Below are 20418 nucleotides of genomic sequence, written 5' to 3' on the forward strand. Positions count from 1 at the left end.
CAAACTTTGTAATCATTTTCTTCACAGCGGCACCTGTCTCAGGACCTTTACCTGTTCAAATGGCCTTCTTATGGCTATAGGATTCTGAAGCAGCAGTAGTAGAATTCTCCAATGTGATAGTAAGGCTTTACTAATAGTGATGTTTTGATAAGGTCAGCATGCCATGATTTGTGGTCCATCTGACTCATCTCTCACTATAGCTCATTTATATACGATTCTCATTTGGCACACTGACGTGTTGCTGTCATGTGACAGCTGATGGCCAGTTTTTGGACTTTTTTGGTTGATAACACTCATCATATCAGGCATGTGGGTCAATTTTTCCTATCTACCTACATTTTTCTGTGAATTATGTGCATTTTCAAATGTTAACGGACATTTGGGTCATCCTGTATAATACACTTCAGAGAAAAACAAATATACAAAAAGTGACTGATACAATGAAGCACTGTAACAACAGTAGAGAATTGTTTCTCCACTCTCATCATTAATCTCTGACAGTAGTGTACGTGTCAGAGTCAATTACTACATCGGCGTCACTGAACACTACCAAGACTCCAATTTCCATGCAGTGAGAAAACAACCAGGAAAAAAGGCAGTTTGGGCGTGGGGGCCAGTGTGAAGGTGAGGGTGAGAGAGAGAGAGAGAGAGAGAGAGAGAGAGAGAGAGAGAGAGAGAGAGAGAGAGAGAGAGAGAGAGAAAGATATGCAGTATTGTTAAAGACAGTATTTAAAAAGCTATTTACAATTGTGCCAAATGAAGACCAAGAGGTGGTAACTCCACCTTCTTATTTTTTAATAGTACTGAAATGACATTCCGCATTTTGTAAACAGCACAAATGGCAAACTCTTACAACAAACATTTAGGTAACAGCATACCTCAAGGAATGCTGTACACAGGACCACAGGCTGTTACAGAAGCGAAGGACAAGGAAGAGCTTTTGTCCTTTGTCATACCTGTTGCTCAACATTACTTTCACTGTCTTCCTTCTTCTGACTACGCTGAAGATATTTGGCCACTGAATGGGGATGACAATACTGATGATGATTACAAAAGGTCATGTAAAATTATGTGATAACGGTGTTGTTGACTGCCCTGTATATTTTTTTAGTCAATAAAACCCTTTACCTGTTTATATCAGGTCTATAATTAGATGAAATTTATTAAAATGGTTTATTATTTGAAAGAACTTATTTTTATAGCCATCAGCTGTACACAAATTTTATTCATCACTGGTTTTGGCCCCCATCACTGGAAGTTTAAACAACAACATAAAAACCACAGTATTTACAAAGCTGTACAGCAAATGGATCAAAAATGCATACTTCTCATACAAGACTCATTTGCATACCAAAAACAATGTCTCTCAGTGGTTTGTAGAAACGTACGTCATTTAGCATATGTCAAATCACACAGAAAGGTTAATCAGGGGAGGCCATTCCAGCAACAATGCTCGCTATTGGCTGGTGGCCCCTGACGTCACAGTGAGGCTGAATAGTGCAGTGCATTAGTATGATTATACAGCAAATGAGCTACACTACAGGTGCTCTGGTGTTTTATTCATTCATTTCACTTTCAGTTTGGTTCCGTACACAGGTGGACAAATTAGAACAAGTGGCATGGCAGATGAATTACACATTATGACTGAATAAGTGGTAATTAAGCTGAAAATAACATTCATATGATGACAAAGCATGTATTAACATAGTGTGTTCCAGATTTCTATTGCTGTTTACCAGATGAAGATGCAATCCATAGCTGCTTCCTCCTCCTGGCACATTTCTTCATGGTTTACAACTTTGCTTACTGATTCAGATGCCTAATCCTTATAAATGTTCTTGTTCTTACATAAAGCGCAATAACTGTCATGAACCTTGAGAAACTTTTGTTTCAATATAAAGTACAGAGACAATATTACCAATATATAGTAAATTGGCAGTTGTTTTAAAGGCCTCTTCCTCTTCTTTGTTCCATCGTTCACAGGTCTGCAGCGCTCTCCTCTGGTCTGCAGCTCTCTCTCCATTACCATATACCGGTAATATTTCAGCGCAAATAAGCGGAATACTAAGAAAATATAAAGTGAAAGTAATCTTTCGCCCTCCTGCAAAAATTTCGGCACTGTTGGCATCTGTCAAAGACGACCTAGAGCTGCGCAAGGCAGTTGTTTACAGAATTCTGTGTGAATGTGGCAAATCTTACATAGGGCAAATGATTCATACTTCCACGATCGCATCATAGAACATCAGGGGCATACTCGCCTTCTTCACCCTCGTATTTATTAATCATGACGACGGTTTCCAACTGAATTCGGCGTGGAATCCAATCGTCGAAAAACTTCATGTCCTCTGTAGCTGGCGTAGTTCTGTGATGGAACTGCAGGAAGACAATCGAATTGATATTGATGCGGTGAGTGTTCACCAGGGAGGGTGCGCGGCACAGCAGAATCAGATGCACTCAAGTAGCGCATGCGCAACGCCAATTGAATCCACCACACATGGGCCGGAGGGGCCTTAAATACCAGAGCCCAGGGAGTTTTCGCCAGTATCACCTGAAGATGGCCAGAAGACTCTGCACCAAAATATTGTGGCAGGAAGTTGCAAACATCCGGCAGTTCGCCCAAAATTTTGTGGAGGCATCCGATAGTTTGTTGGCAGGTTTGTGGAGCTATGTGGCATTAAAGATATACACACAGGTCATGTAATTCCATAGGATTTACATCAGGCAAATTTGGTCACTGAGACATCAACGTGAGTTCACTATAATGCTCCTCAAACCACTGTAGCATGGTTCTGGCTCCGAGGCACACACAATTGTACTACTGAAAGAGAACATCACCACTGGGGAAGACATTAAGCATGAAGGGATGCAGGTGGTTTGTAGCTGTCAGTTTCCCCATTTGCATCCCATATCTTCACTATGGTGTTCTCCCATCAGTATCTGCTCCACTTACATATTTTTGTTACTGCGTCACGGGCCCATAATGCCACCAAGAAACATCCAATCTTGTTGTGGGCAGTGGCCACAACATTTTGGCTTACCAGTGTACGTTGCCCCAAGCTACATTCAAGTTACCTGTGAAAATACCATGATAACCTGAGCAGTAGTTTTGGAGATTAGCACATTCAAACAGACAGACAACAATATTACAGTTTTGTTATTTGTATAGGTAATAGGGATTTATTTAGTGACATACCAGAGGGTGAAAAATTAAAATTAATTGCAAAAGAAACCACCTCAAGCATTTTATATATTAAACCCTTACTGTGCTCCAATAGCCAAAAGAAAGGAGGTTGAGAGAGAATTACAGAAACTTGCAAGTCAGGGCAACACTGATTAAAGTAGTAGCATTTTAATAATCCGTTGGTTGTGCCAATACAGATGGTGGCATACTCTTGGTTTTGAATTCTAGACAATTCAATCTATTTCTGTATCAAGAAATTCTTCATTTAGAAAATATTTATGAATATCATCACAAATTTCAATGTGTGAAACCAGGTCAAGACTGGATTTAACTGCTTGCTTTTACCAAGACCTATATCTCCCAATTCTAAAAAATACAATACTTTTGATATGGGGTTGGTTGGCTGGTTGTTAGAGTTAAAGGGACCAAACTGTGACATCATCAGTCCCTTCATCCTATGTGTATGGAACCACAAATAATCTCCCAAAGAAGGAGAAAAAAAGGCAAATCTTCGGCAGTGCAGTTGTAAGCGAGATACAGTAAAACAGAGAAGATCAAGGGAAGTAGGAGGGGGTAGAGAAAGAGTGTAAGGTGGGCGAGCCACGCTGCCTGGAATGCAGTTGGAGGTCCCCAGAGCATGGTATACTGTGGAAGATGCACACTCTGCATCCCACCAGCACCACCTAACTCTCCATTACCCCAAGAAAATGGGCATCATAGACAAGACTGTAAAATTTAAGGAAAGATAAAGCACTAAAAATGACAAACATAAAATAACAAGGAGAATAAAAGGGTGGGAAGGGTAGGGGCTAGGCCAGACCACCGAGCAAGGGTCACCATGGGACGCCTAGGTCAGAGCAGGTGAGAGATGCCTTCCAACCCCTCGGACAGTCAATGAGGCCAAAGGGGCCCACCTCAAACAGACGTGTAGAAACCACCTTTGCAGGTGAAATGTAAAACCAGGTCAGCTGCTTTGGTATCGTCTGTTAGCACCAGAGATAGTGTATCAAGAAGGTTAAAAAATCACATCCAAGCAGCCAAACTTGGGCAGTCCAGTAGTATGTGGGCCATAGGCGGTCACAACATCGGCAGTAAGATGGGCCCTCATGTCGAAGACTGAGTCTGTTGGTCAGTCACATTTGGTCAATGTGCAACTGACAAAGGAAATTAGATTCCTTGCAAAAAGTGCAAAGGGAAGACTGCCATGTGGTTGGGATCTCCTTTATTGCCCTCAGTTTGTTAGGGGCAAACCATTCTGAGCTTCAGAAAAACAACAATTGATGGTGTAGAGTCGACCAAATATCCAGTTCTGGGAACCCCATTTCCAAAATTGGCATCCTGGTAGCTAACTTTGCCAAATGGTCAGCACGTTCATTCCCTGATATCCCCAAATATCTAGCACTCCAAACAGATGACTGGCTGTCCAGCTTGAAGGCAGTCAGAAAGAAGATCCTGGATAGTTTTAACTGATGCGTGGTCTATAGTCTGAAGACTACTCAGATGGTTGCTTCAGTTTAGAAGCATCTTGCCAGTACAAGAACCAGCAAGGCTAAGGGCTCTTCTGATGGCCACCAATTCAGCAGTGAAGACACTGCATCCATTCGGCAAGAAGTGTAGTTCACTGCACCTCGCATGAAAAGAAAAATGAGTTCATCCATCAACTGCTGAGCAATCTATGTATACCACTTCTGAACCTAGAAATCCATCTTACAGAGTGGCTTTCAGATCACATGAGCGGTATCTACTTTCCCCTGCAGCTGGGTATCCAGGCACCCACAACTACTGTGGTGCTGGCCAATCCACGCAAAACGTATCCTACAGTACAAAGGAAGTGAAATTTTATGTCATCCAATTTGCCTTTAAAAATTGCTTTACATAAATGAAACATAGCTACAGTCCTTTCTGTAGTTAGTTTTTCAGTGAAACTTCTAGTTTTCACGTAAAAAAAATAAAAACCATTGTTTTGGGATTGCATATGTTCTCTGCTGTGCAGTCTCTCTCATTCAATTTTGAGGAAACTATTTTGTATTAAAAATATTATTTTTCCACATATTATAGTCACACATTGAAGCTTGATAATGAACTTTTTACCTTTTTGCTATGGCTGGTAATTATTGTGATACTTTGAAGTAAAGGACAACATCACACATATTTTGAAAGTTTGCATTGAAAAAAGTAGTCACTGTCTACATTACGTTTGGTGGATTTTAGGACATAAGTTGCTGGGTATAAAATGTAGCTACCATATTGAAATTTATTTTTAATGGTGCAAGGAGTGTCATGTCTGTTCCCATTCTCAAGAAAATATGTGAGATATAATGGAGATTCTCCGCAACAAGGTTGGCAGCTACATACTAACTGCCCGGCCATTGCTGCCTGCTATGGCCTGCTGTGCAGAGTGTGAAGTTGCCCTGTGCTTTGTATGTTGCCATGGCAAAACTCCATGGCATCAACTTCTTTCAGTGATAAATCGAGACAGATCCATGGTCAGGATACACATACACACTACTGGAGCTTACACAATCGCTCTCTGATAAGAGGCGACAGAGAGCAGAGATACTGTAGTCTAACAGCAATTGAGGCCCCAGGTCTGGATCTCTGTTGGGGGAGGTGGACCTCCCTACTAAGAAAAAGGACATGACAGTTTGGATGCTTAGGGGAGATGCGAATATGTATAGCATAACACCTGATTTGTAGTGGAGGGACCCCAGCCTCTGCGAGTAGGGCTACCTAAAAGGCTCCTGTTGCAAGCTGGACCCCACAGTGGTGTATCAGGTCCAGTAACCACAATGGTGAGGGTGAAGCTGAACAATATGCCAGACTTTCATAATCAAGATGGGACAGGATCAGGGCTTTGTAAAGCTGCTGAAGGGTAGTGCAGTCTTCACCACAGCTTTTGTTACTGAGGCAGCGAAGATGGGGAAGACATGCCAGCCAGACTTTTTACACCATAAAGCGATAAGTCTGCACCACACTGGGTAGTTGGCTGTCAAGGTAAAGTTATGGTTGTGGACGAACGGTTCGACAGTGACAGAAGTGCATGATGCAAGTGTCGGCAGCAGAAAACTAAAAGCCACAGGTGAAGGCGCATGACTGGACTGCTTCCTGCAGTCTGTTCAGCACACCTCACTACAGGAGCCACAGTAAAAGCAAAAATTGTAGGCATACAAGGAGGGTGATACTGAAGACTCCACAGCTGCTGCTACACCATTTATGGCCACTAAAAAGAGAGGGACACTCAATACAGAACCCTGCAGGACCCCATTCTCTTAGATATGGAGAGTACTGTGGGAAGCACCAAATTAAACACAGAAAGTGCAGTGCGACAAAAAGTTCTGGACAAAAAACTAAAGTGAGCCTTGAGGCTCCACTCACTTATGGCAGTGAGGATGTGTCACCATTTGATGTAATGTGACTTCTGTAGGTTGACGAAGACACAAATAAGGTGCAGATGTTGGCCAAAAGCTGTCTGGATGGCAGACTCCAGGCAAACTAAATTGGTTGGTTGGTTTGTGGGGTTGAAGGGACCAGACTGCAAAGATCATTGGTCCCTTTTCCACAAAAAGGAAGCAGCTGTCAGAAGGACAAAAGATTCTTTTAACAAATCTGAAAGCAATATTTTATCTGCAGATTCTAAAAATAACCCCATAAAATTTTGGTCGTACGTAAAATCTATGAACGATACAAATAATTCAATACCTTCTCTTGCTGACAGTACGGGTAATGTAACTGATGATGATAACAGAAGGCTGAAATTCTAAACCTAGCTTGCAAAAACTAGTTTACGGTAGAGGACTGCAGCACCATTCCCCCTTTCAATTATCGAACAAACGAAAGGATGGCTGACACAGTGTTTAGTGTATCTGGGTGTAAGACAATTAAGATCCTTAAGTGCCAGGAAGGCATCTGGCCCAGACAGTATCCCCGTAAGATTATATGTTGACTATGCTACAAATAAAGCACCATTCTTATCCATCATCTATCAGAAATCATTGGAACAGTGGAAAGTACCACTGGGGTGGAAGGAGGTCCAGGTCATAGCAATCTATAAAAAGGGTAGAAAATCAGATGCACATAATTACCGGCCAATTTCACTGACATCGATTTGTTGTAGAATCATGGAACATATTTTGTGTTCAGACATAATGACCTTTCTAGACTCTGAGAAGCTCATCTGCAGAAAGCAGCACAGTTTTAGGAAACAGCGGTCATGCGAGACACAGCTGGCCCTCTTTGTGCATGATATACAACAGGCTCTAGATACTGGCTCCCAGATTGATGCCATATTTCTCAACTTTCGAAAGGCATTCGACTCAGTTACGCACTGTCACTTGCTCCAAAAAGTGCGCGTTTACTGTCTATCTGATGACATATGAAGTTAGATAGAAAGTTTTCTAACAGAAAGGGAGCAGTATGTTGTCCTGAACAGGGTGACTTCAACAGAAACAAGTGTAGCTTCAGGTGTGCCCCAGGGCAGCGTAATAGGTCCGCTGCTTTTTACGATTTACATAAACGATCTGATTGATGGTATTGACAGCGGCATTAGGCTGTTTGCCGATGATGTTGTAGTCTACAGGAAAGTAGTATCACACGAAAGTTGTGAATAAATCAATGAGGATTTGCAGAAAATAAATGTGTGGTGTAATGACTGGCAGTTATCTCTGAATATTAGTAAGTGTAACCTACTGCATATAACAAGGCAAAAATCCCCATTAATGTACGAGTACAAAATAAATGCCCAGTCTTTGGAAGTGGTAACATTCATCAAGTATCTGGGTGTGACTATTCGAAATTATCTCAAATTGAATGATCAGATTAAGGCAAACTCTAGATTGCGGTTTATTGGTAGAATCCTGAAGTGCTGCAGTCCTTAAAGGAAATAGCTTACAATACGTTAGTTCGTCCAGTCTTAGAGTATTATTCGTCTGTATGGGACCCTTCCCAGTTGGGTCTGATTCAAGAGACTGGGAAGGTCCAAAGAAGAGCGGCAATATTCGTGACTGGTACATTTAGCCATCGCGAGAGCATTACAAATCTCATAGAAAGTTTGAAGTGGGATACACTTGCAGATAGACGGCACGCTAAATGGAAGGGGCTGTTTACTAAATTCCGAAATCCGATCTTCACCGAGGATGTAGAGCATATAATATTACCACCAACTTTCAAATCATGCTAGCTTGGTGGCTAGCAGAGTATATGTGTAGATGTAGATGTAGACCATGAAACACCCACAGGGAATAAAAAGCAACATAGATGACAAGGGATGACACAGAACAAGAAAGACACAGACAAAGACCAGTAATAAAAGAATTAAAAGCACACAGAGTTTTACAGTGGTTGGCCGACCATGGAAACAAAGAAAAGGAAAAGCCAACCACCAAGAGACACACCAAAAACCCTAATCTAAAACTGTAGATCAAAGGCCAGATGCAATGCACAAAAGACAAACCCTCAGATTGGTGATAAAAGCCCCCTGCTTGAATAAAACTCAAAACTAAGCCTGCCATGGCAGCGTCATCCATTAAAAGAGCAGGGAGTGTATCAGGCAGCGCAAATGTCTGTCTCAGCGCAGTTAAAAGTGGACAGTCGAACGAGATGTGGACCACTGACAACGCTGATCCACACCGACAGAGAGGTGGGGTCTTGTGGCGCAATAAATGACCGTGCATCAGCCAGGTGTGGCCAATGTGTAGCCGGCAGAGAACAACTGAGTCCTTGCGAGAGGCTCGCATGGAGGAGCACCACACATCTGTAGTCTCCTTGATGACACAAAGCTTGTTGGGTGAAGGCAGGGTGCGCCATTTATCACCTCAGGTGCCAAGGACTTTCTGCCGCAATACTGACTGGAGATCACATTGCTAAAGGCCTATCTCCAGGGCCAGTTCACTGATAGCCTGTTTGGCCAGCCTGTCAATACGTTCATTACTTGGGATGCCGACATGACCCGGGGTCCACACAAAAACCACGGAGCACCGCAATGGGCAAGAGTGTGGATGGACTCCTGGACAGCCATCACCAGACGAGAGTGAGGGAAACACTGGTCAACAGCTCGTAAACTGCTCAGGGAGTCACTACAGATGACGAAGGATTCACCTGAGCAGGAGAGGATATACTCTTAGGGTGCGAGAGATGGCTACAAGCTCTGAACTGGAAACACTGCAGCTATCCAGCAATGAGCATTGTCCACATTGAACCCCAAGAGTAGAAGCATAACCATCTCTACCAGCAACCACCGAACTTTCAGTGTAGACTACAGCAGAGCCGTGAAACGAGGCAAGGATGGAAAGAGAGCATCGGCGGAGGGCCTCAGGAGGGACTGAGGCTTTCGGGCCTCATGCCAAATCCAGCTGAAGGCATGGGCAGGGTGCATACCACAGGGGTATATGGATATGGGCCCGGAAAAGAGGTAGGAGAGGGAAAAACTCAAGCCCAGAGAGAAGAGATCAGATGTGAACCGCAATCATACAACCTGAATGGGGCTGCCGTTTCGGAAGATGGACGACTGAGTTTGGGAACAGGAGATGGTAATTTGGATGCCCAGACAAACTACAAACATGTGCAGCATAAGCGACCAGTAGTCGGTGGCACCGGATCCGCAATGGAGCAACACCAGCCTCCTCAAGTAGGCTGTTTACAGGGCTGGTGCAGAAAGCTCCACTTGCGTGTTGGATCCCACAGTGAAGTATGGGGTCAAGCAACCGCAACGAAGAAGGCGATGCCGAACCATAACCCAGGCTCCCATAATCGAGACGGGACTGAATCAACGCCTGATAAGTCTTAGAAGGGTAGACTGATCGGCACCCCAGCTGGTGTGACTCAAGCAACGAAGAGCGTTAAGATGCTGCCAGCATTTTTGTTTAAGCTGCCGAATATGAGGGAGCCAAGTCAACCAGGTATCAAAAAGCAATCCCTAACACCAATGTGCCTCCACCACAGCAAGAGGTTCACCATCAAGGTACAGCTGTGGCTCAGGGTGAACAGTGCGATGCCAGCAGAAATGCATGGCGCAAGTCTTGGCGGCCGAAAACAGGAAGCCGCGCATTACGGCCCAAGACCGCACCTTGCGGATAGCGCCCTGCAGCTGTCATTCAGCAACTGCAATTCCAGTGGAGCTGTAGTACAGGCAAAAGCTGTCAGCATACAAAGAAGCTGATTCGGGATGGCACGCATGGAATGGAGACTCCGACGTTCCAACCACTCTTTCAGGGAGCGGAAGGCCAGCGGGTAATTCATAGAAGCGGAACTCTGAGCGTAATGCGCTGCTAAGAGTTCTGCAATCATGTCAGATGCAGTACACACTGCTCCATTCAGGGAAAGCCCAGGTACGCTGACGGGGGTCGGGTCTGATAGCCACAGTGTTGCCTAATCTTGGTCCAAACCTGCGATGGAGAGGTATGGATGCCAATGTTGGAGACATACCTTTCCCAGCACTCCTGCTTCCATCGGCTTATAAGGCATTGGGCTTGGGCACGGAGCTGCTTAAAGGCAATGAGGTGTTCCAGTGATGGGTGCTGCTTATGATATTGTAGGGCCTGCCTGTGATCTCTAATTGCCTCAGTGGTATTTGGTGACCACCAAGGCACAGTCCTCCACCGAGGGGACCTGGAAGAACAGGGAATTGCAGATTCCGCTGCAGAAATTATGCCGGTGGTTATCGTGTGAACCACCACATCAATGGCGTCATGAGAGAGGTTGAATAGTGGCAATGGAGGTGAACAGGTCCCAGTCAGCCTTATTCAAGGCCCATCTGGGGAGACGCCCAAAAGAGCGACACTGTGGCAGTGACAAAGATCGGAAAGTGGTCACTACTGCACAAGTTGTCATGCACACTCCATTGGACAGATGGTAGAACGCCAGGGCTGCAGACCGAAAGGTCGATGGCTGAGTACGTGACAAGCACTCACTAAAATGTGTGGAGGCACCAGTATTTAAGAGGGAATGGTCGAGCTGTGCCAACACTTGCTCAACGACAGTGCCTTGGTCTGTTGCCACCAATCCACCCCACAAAGGGTTATGGGCGTTTAAGTTGTCCAGGAACAGAAAAGGTGGTGGCAGTTGGGTTATCCGTGTGGCCAATACATGCTGTGGGACATCACCATCCAGTGGAAGGTAGGTACTGCAGACAGTAACAGCCTGAGGCATCCACATCCTAACAGCGACAGCCTCTAAAGGTGTTAGAAAGAGGTACACACTCGCTGTAAAGAGAGTTAAGGACAAAGATGCTGATTCCACCAGATATCCTCATACAAGCTGCCTGATTCTTATAACAACCCTGATAGCCATGGAGGACTGGGGTTTGCATCACCGGACACCAAGTTTCCTGGAGAGCAATGCAGAAGAAAGGGTGAAGGCTGTTAAGTTGTCGGAGCTCAGCAAGGTGGTGGAAAAAACTGCTGCAATTCCACTGGAGTATATATGATCGTGAGGCTGGGAAGGCACTGAACACTCAATGAGGCGAGTTATGCCTCAGGGTCACCTGCTGCCATCGACGAGTTGATATCCATTGTGTCTGAGGGTCCGGCGAGATCCAGGTCCTCAGCAGACACAAAGCTTATAGGTAGTGGTGGGGTGGATGCCACCCCAAGTTCCTTGCTCTTAGGGGTCTTCTTCTTGGACTTTTCTTGCTGCTCCTTTGGTGTCTCTGGCTGGGAGGGCTTCACTGATTCAGTCTCCTGGACTGAGAAGGATCATGAAGCCCTACCACTAGCTGCTTTGGGGTACTTCAGCCACTGGTGGGCGTCAACTTGACCACTAGTGGAAACTTGGGAAGGGAGGGACCCCCCAGGGACCCCTTCCGAGTGAGAGGAGCCGAAGAAGTTGGGCACTTCTCCGACTTAGAACTGGGGACGGACATCCATTATCGTTGGGGGGGGATTGCTCCCAAAGTAGGTGGTGCAGGAGCAACAGGGAGGGAATTGCCTCCTACCGTCAAGGGGGCAGGTGTAGTCTTCCGGCTCTGACAGGTGACTGGGGTAGGTGGAGCAGATGGGGCTATAACAGTTGTAGCAGTGGTGTAAGAAGTGGTCATATGAACAGGATGGAGGCGTTCAAACTTCTGCTTAGCCTCAGTGTAAGTCAGTCGGTCCAGGGTCTTATATTCCATGATTTTCCTCCCTTTCTGTAAAATCCTGCAGTCCGGGGAGCAAGGTGAATGATGCTCTCCGCAGTTGGCACAGATGGAAGGTGGGGCACAAGAAGTATTGGGATGTGATGGGCATCCGCAATCTCAACATGTGAGGCTGGAAGTACAGCAGTAAGACATATGGCCGAACTTCCAGCACTTAAAGCACCACATCGGGGGAGGGATATAGGGCTTGACATCACAACGGCAGACCATCACCTCGACCTTCTCAGGCAATGTATCACCCTCGAAGGCCAAGATGAAGGCAACCAGAGCATCCCTCGGACCCCGATGAATGCACCAGACAAAATGAACACCTCACCACTCTAAATTGGCACGCAGCTCGTTATCAGACTGCAAAAGAAGGTCCCTGTGGAATATAATATGCTGGACCATATTTAAGGTCTTATGGGGTGTGCCCAGGGAGGGGAACAATTTGGGCTCGTACTTCAGACCACTGAATTGAGCTCTGGAACACTTAGAGACTGCTGGTGGTTGGCCACCAGCAAGAGATGATGTACCATGCTTCATTGCGTGTCATCCACCCTGATGCCATCCACTCTTACCAAGGGCCCTTCCCACGTGCACCACACAGCCTCAGCAAGGGCCACCTGGCAGGATGGCCATTGCCGGGAGTTCTAATGCCGCAGGGTGATGCGCATCTACTACTTGGCATACGCGGGGAGTTAAGGGCGCAGGCATCAGCAGAGCAATCGCTGTGTTGTCAGGGGGCTACAACCAACAGGGTACATGGCGGCCCCACCACAACGGATTGGCTACCATGCTCGATAGCAGGTGAAAAGAAGTCCATGACATCGTCGGCGCAGAAAGCGACACCCAGGAATGTATCCTCGCCAGAGAGATGGAGAATGAGCAGGACTGCACAACAAGAAAGTGGGTTAAAGATCTGAATGCATGATGGACACGATGCACAATTTACGGCACCCTTCCCCAATTGGCTCTCTGGAAAAATTTTGAAATATGGAGGTCAAAACCCTACAGGGGACCATCACATAAAGGCAGAAACATGTGAGACTCCTTTCAGTCGCCTCTTACAACAGGAAAGAATACCTCGGACCTATTCTTACCCCCAGACCCGCATGGGGGCAAACCAAATTATTAGCAGTCGAACAGCCCCGCAAAAACTGCCCTTGGCTGGAGCAAGAAGGCCCCGAGACTCAAGGAGCCAAGACAGCCACTGGCTCACCATGTGTTCGAGCAACTTACAGAGAATATTGGTGAGACTAATTGGGCAATAGCTGTCCATCACTAAGGGGTGCATACCTGGATTCAATGCCGGGCTGATTATGCTCCTCTCTCACCACTGAGAGAAAGCTCACCCTTACTAGAGATATGGTTAAAGATGGTAAGGAGATGGCAGTGGCAATCCACTGATAGATGTTTGAGCATTTGGTCTCATCACCATAACCTGCAAAGGAGGTATATGTGGTGCAATTGTTGAAATGTACGATTCCCAGCATCCTTGCTGCCATTGTTTTATTAAGTGGTGGACCACGGTACACAGTCGTTTGAAGACAATGAGATGCTCAAGCGATGAACACTACTTATGTCGCTGGAAAGCATGCCTACGATACCGAATGGCTTCAGCAATTTCAGAGGTCCAACAGGGTACTACCATCTGACAAGAGGATCCCAAAGCATAAGAGATCACTAAGTCAGCTGCCGATATAATGGCTGCTGCTGCATTCTGGACAGCCTCATCAATGCCTCCATGTAGCAGTGAGCTCAGAATGACAACAGAGGTGAAAGCATTGTGGAGAGCCCATCTAGGTGGGTACCCAGGGTAGTGACACTGAGGAAGACTGGGAAGTGGTCGCTGCCACATAGATAAGTTTTGATGTCTTTACCATGGTCAGTGATCATGGTCCCACACCATAAGGAGTTATAGGCATTGATGTTGCCCAAGATTAGGAAATGTAGGGGGAGCTGAGAAACCAATGCAGACAATGCATTTTAATGCATTCCACCATCGGGAAGGAGATAAACATTACAGAAGGTAAAATCCTGAAATGACATTACCTGAATAGTCACAGCCTAGAAAGTTGTGTCACGAGGCCCAATTTTGTTATATAACCAGTACAATTCTTAAAATATCCCCGGTGACCACAAAGGGCGATGCAGAAAGCAGGCAAGGAGCGTAAGTCATGTCATAGCTCAGCAAGGTGATGGAAAAAAACCACTACAATTCCATGGGAGAATTGTTCTGTCATTATACTGTGATGGCATGAAGGGACCAAGGAAGCAGGTTATGTCAGAGGGTCACCTGCTGCCACTGGTTGAAAGAGTACGGTATCAAGACATGCAGGTTCTGAGATATGTAATGTGGAGCAAATGGGAGCCTCGAGGGCCACTGGGTTGGTTGGTTTTGGGGTTTGCTGGGGGCTAAACATCGAGGCAATCAGTCCCCTGTTCCAAACAGACATACTTGTAAAAGGCCTGTACAGTAAAAGCGTAACCTTTGCACCCAGAGGGAGGGAACACCAAGGGGTACAGAGCTAAAATGAACACCGCAATAACACAAAATAGAGGAAACTTAAAAGGAGCAGAGCAAATAGTTGACTAGAGTAAAACAGACTACAGTGGTTGATGGATCAGGTAGAAGGTCAACCACTCAACTACAAACAAAGAACCTCCAGCTGGAAAGCGTTGATAGAGGTACCAACACAACTTGTTACCATAAAAGACACTATTTTGGTATCCACGTCACAATTAAAAGTTGCTGGAGTGGGTGTAGCCTGAGAAATCTTGTGAGAGCGCCCACACTAGAGTGAGTGATAAAACCCAGCTGCATGGATAAAACATAAAACTGAGTCAGCTATAGAGACATCATCACCTAGAATTAAAGGAAGTGCAGCTGGTAAATTAAAGGACTGCCACAAGGGGGCTAAAATGGGACAGTCCATCAGAAGATGGATCACTGTCAGCCCTGCATCACAGCGACACTTGGGCTGGTTCTCATAGCGAAGGAGATAGCTGTGGGTCAACCGCGTATGTCCAATTCGGAGATGGCAGAGAACAACTGAGTCCCCATGTGTGCTCCTCAAGGATGAGTTCCATACGGCCGTGGACGACTTTACCATGTGGAGCTTATTTGGTGTGTTCACGACAGATCATTCAGAGCTCCAGACATCACGGACCTTGCGATGTAGGGCTGACCGGAGGTCTCTTTCCATGAGACCAAGCTCCAGGGGTGGCCTGCTTGGCCAACCAATCAACACGTTCATTTCCTGGAATGCCGATGGAGGGCCACCGGGATCCCTGCTGCAGCCACAGAAGCTGAACATGTGGGATCCATAGGCATGGGGGTCACTAGAATTTCCTTTGTCTTTGAATACTTCTTTTCGTCCGTTTTCTTTAAGTGGTTTGGATGACTGTGAGGACTTCATTGAATTAGTTCCAGGTACCAAAGAAAATCGTGATGCCCTACGACAAGTAGCCTATGGCTCCTTCAGCCACTGGTTGGTATCCGCTTTCTTTAGTTTTATTTTGCTTTAGGGCACAAAAACAACTGGGGTTCAGACACGCCCAAGTCAAAACTATAGAACACAAAGACAGAGAGGATTTAAAAACGACTATATTTCAGTCCCAACTGACAGAAGAGAAGACAGTAAAAAACAGGGACGTGGCAAAAGGGCTACAAAAGACAGCGTACAGAAATGGAGGTTCAAGACTAAAAATTAAATGGCCTTTGCCCTATTGCTTTGGCAGATGAAAAGTAAATCGTGTTGACAGCCCGCGTGTCATTTGCTAAAACGGCCGATAATTCAGATGGCAAACCCAAGTGGGAATGTAAGCAGTTAGAAAATGGGCATTCTGTCAGGAAGTGGCAGAAAGTTAAAACTTGGGTGCAATGTGAACAAAGTGGTGGGGTAGGCCTACTTTTCAAATGACGATGGCTAAAAAGGCAGTGCCCAGTACGCAACCTAGTTAAAATGACCTCTTCCCAGTGGGAGGACCAAAAGGAGGTCATCCAAGCCCCTGGAAGAGGCTTAATAAGCCAGAGCTTATGCCCGTGAAGGAAGGACCAGTGGCGATGCCAAAGGGACACCACCACCTGACAGACCCCAGAGATCATCGCGGGGAATATAGGAACGAGTGGGCTGAGGTATGAGGATTGCAGCCTTGGCAGCAGCCTCGTTTCCTGGCAAACCGACACGACCAGGAGCCCACATAAACATCACAGTGGCTCCACGAAGAGTGAGGAAGTGACAGTTTTCCTGGACCCATTGCACTAAGGGATGGGCTGTGTACAGCACACGTAAGACTCTGAAGGGAGCTGATTCAGTCCGAGCAGAGGACACAATCGAAAAGGCTGTTTTGCCGAAGTACTCCGTGGTCTGATACAGGGCAAAGAGCTTGGCTGTAAATACTGAGCAATGTGGCAGAAGTCGATATTGAAAGACACGGGCGCCAATGATGAAGGTACACCCGACACCGTGGTCAGTCCAAAGGTACTATCGCAAAGTTCCATGCGCAGGTCGTGAAACTGAAGGCAACAGAGCGAGGCTGGAGTAGTGTCCCTAGGAAGCGAATGAAGGCCAAGGTTAACACGGGTCACATCACGAAGCCAATATGGTGAAGGGTTCACACCTACCGGGAAAGTGGCAGGTAGTGCGAAATTAAGTCACTGTAGCATGAGCCGAAAGTGGACTCCAGAGGGTAACAGAATAGAGGGACGCACCCCGTACTGGCGATCAATGTATTCATCCAAGAAGGATGCATAGGATGGTAATACTGTAGGATTTGGAAATGTGTATGGAGGAAGTGCTGTCACTCTTCACAAGCTGTTACAGTGCTATAATTGCTTGTGGTCTAGTGGTAAGCTTCATGCAACATAGAAATAAAGTCTCGCGTTCTAGCCCAATCCATTCCCTTTATTTTTAGATTGCATTACATTTGACTGTGTAAGTTAACAGTTTGATGGAACCGTACAGATAATTCGGTTCACTTTCTAACTCACCTGTAAGAACAAAAACTTCCAGAAACCATTGCACAAAAACAGCTTGTGGCAGTGTCAACATCAGTTTACGGTTGAGAGTTTCCTTGCTCTATAGTGGCCTCTGGCTACTGGCCACACACAACTCACTGCTGGACATCAGGCACCTTCCAACAAGCTGACCAACCACTGCGTGACACTGAGTTTATTTATCATCTGCCATTTTCTCATTTGAAGTTATATTATTCATCTTGTAGTTACATACTGGAGTTTGTATGGTTAAAATTTACAAACATAAATGATTTAGGATTAATACAAGCTCTAAACTTTGGTACTGAGTGTGGGGAGAGTACGTTTGTGCAAATACATCACAAAGGATTTTCTCGTTTCTTGAAAGATCGTTCTGGCATGAATGGTTTTTCACATTCAAGAAGACACTATACCTAACATATGTGATGAATTTATGACCATTTAAGAGTCATGTGACATTGGCATTCAATAGGCAAGGTTTGAGTTGTGTGACATTTGCATTCAATAGGAAAGGTCCGTAAGTTAGGAGTGGGCGTACTGCATGCTCCAATTCCAGGCAACAAATATCAAAGGGATGAAGGTTACTACACTTTTGCTTGAACATCATCAGTTCACTCGTCATGCATTCCTCTGCAATACTGTAACTAGCATCGAGTCATGATGCCTTTATGTTAATCTCTTCAGAATGAGTTAATGGACAAGCCCCACCAAAGACATAATTGATCAAAGGGCTGTGAGAACATAATATTTTGCATCTGATGGCCCAAACAGGGTACTGTTTGCTATGAACTCCTCCCCACGAGTATGCCTACTGCAGCTGGTATTTGTTGCCAATAACTTTAAATACTTTGCGGTCATAAGTAAGAAAAGGGACTCACCAGGCTACTGCTAAACAATAACACACTCCACTGATTTAACAAACAAAACTAGCAAGAAATTTGTTTCGAGAGTCACCCCCATGCACTTATTCTATTCTTCTCATGGTATGTCCTCAAATTTTTATCTTCCTTGCTGCTTAACAAAAAGCAATCAAGAAAATTCCTTTCAGGATGAAAATGCACTTCCAAACTGGTTTGATGACATCTTTAACCTGGCTCCTTTAGGTTTCCACAAGCATGCAAGCTGAACTATCTAAGCACTGTCAGCCTGTTTTAGATAATGTGAGAGAATATATTGTTGGTGTTTACAGTTATGTTCAACAAAATAATGGAAAACACTATGAAAATCTGCAATGTACTAATGCCAATGAAATACACCACACCACAATAACCTTATGATGAAAGTCTATTGTCATAAAATATAAGGCATCTGTAACTACAACGTGCCTATGTCAGCATGAATTGGTAAGATATTACTCAGTTTGGACTTTGAAACTGTCTACGTGTACTTGGTGTCCTGGGTCACTCTCAAGTACCACAAAGATGTAGAATTTCATAAACAAAATAAGTAAGATTCTTTTCTGATTTTTGATCTGGCTGCCTGTATCTCTGTCACAAAATGGCTAAAAATGTAGCTTTCAGTGAAACTAAAGCCAAAGCAGCCTTCCTGTTACAGGTGACCATGACGCCACAGAGCTAGCAAAGCATTATGGCAGTTTCTTCTCCGTTATTGCTCCAGTTGTGGCTAGGACAGCTAAGATGTAATGTTAAAGGCAAGAAAGTTGCAATTTTCACTTGCAACGACTTTCCTGCACTCTGAACCACAAATTGCTAACCTTACTTCACACCTTGAGAGGTGGCATGAGCCCCCTCTCATATTTCTATCTTACTCTCAGTAATTTGATTTTCCTCTCTAATTGCATGCGGTGAAAAGTCGCTATTCCTTCACATGCGGACTTCCCACGCAGCGTCTCTCGTCACCCGGGTGGTCCGGTGACAGGCGGGTTCTGCTGATCTCGAAAGGGTGTGAGGGAGTCGAGTGGATGCTTTCCAGATGCTGATATTGTCATAAGAGCGGTGCCGACACGCCCAGAGGGGCCTGAAGAGCAGCTGGACTAGAGATTCCGTTACTTCACAGAAACTTAGTGAAAACACTTTCTGGCGGGCTACCAGCGAGGTGTGGGAATGACTTGTGTTCCTAGGCAGTCTTGGTGGGCAAATTCCCGCGTTTTCTGCAAAATCATAACTGTGATTGACTTGCCCAGGGAATAGCTCTGTGACGTAGCAAAATCGGCGCCAAGTATCTCCATTGGTGAAATAGTACTGCGTCGGCAATAGAGGGGAATTTTCCGCCGGTTTTCGAGTTGCTGATTGGAATGTTTGATCACGACCACTGTCGTGGGGGCGGGAATGTTCTGTGTTCGGCTTGTACAGGTGCTCTTGAGAGAGTTAGCTCTCACCTTTCGGTCAGAGTAGGTTACAAGACTGAGCTCTCAGTGCTCTGGACAGCCTGCCTTCCGTTGGCTGTCTAATATACTTTCATTTAATTGTAACTGTTTGACAAAGTTGCTCAAGTTTCGACTTCAACGTAACTTTCTGAGTATTGAGCGTTCTGCGTACAAGCGGCCTATGTTGTCCGTCTTGAGCAGTTTTGGTTAAAGTTGACTAGCGGAGTTACTGTGTGACTTTTCTTGATAAAATCACACACTGTATCGTCAGTGATTGTGTAGCGAGCCTTCTCCATCTCCCCCAGAGGCGTATTTGTGTTGCTAGGAAGTCTTTAGTCTGGAACGACCAGACCAGGAGAATTTGTTTCAGGCTATACTCACAACATTATCATCACCACGACGGGACGTCGAATCAATCAGCCATCGCCTCCGGTAGGCCAGATCGTGTCCTTGCAGTTAAGAAGAGAGCTCGGTAATGTACGTCCGCAGCACCGGCAAATCAGGAAATTTTGCTAGGTGATAATCAGAGCTCAGCAGAGTGCGCCTGTACATCTTTTCTAACTTTGTTCTGTCTTGGGTGTTCATTGTCTGAGTTATCAATAATGTAGCGGAAATTAATGCTGGGTTGGCTGTGTGTTTCTCTAAAGATTTGAGTTGCAAGGAATTGGCTCCACATACCACTTGGTCATAAATGTCACAATCTAGTTTATGGACAACTTCAACTTCACAGCATTTATTTGAGTATCCAATTTGATGTATTGTAAATGTTTCATGTGTTTTATTTATTATTTGAAGTTTAGTCA

At 45.2% G+C, this 20418-nt stretch overlaps 1 long non-coding RNA gene across 1 annotated transcript in view; it reads right to left on the reverse strand.

The window, feature by feature from the left end:
* Positions 1 to 1541: 1541 nt before the first annotated feature.
* Positions 1542 to 20418, reverse strand: part of LOC124723062 — a 31177-nt gene continuing 12300 nt past the window's right edge. The window contains exon 3 of the long non-coding RNA XR_007006491.1: positions 1542 to 3072. This is a non-coding gene — a long non-coding RNA (uncharacterized LOC124723062). The remainder of the gene's footprint in view (positions 3073 to 20418) is intronic.

Source organism: Schistocerca piceifrons, chromosome X (assembly GCF_021461385.2).
Source record: "Schistocerca piceifrons isolate TAMUIC-IGC-003096 chromosome X, iqSchPice1.1, whole genome shotgun sequence".
NCBI classification, from domain to species: domain Eukaryota; kingdom Metazoa; phylum Arthropoda; class Insecta; order Orthoptera; family Acrididae; genus Schistocerca; species Schistocerca piceifrons.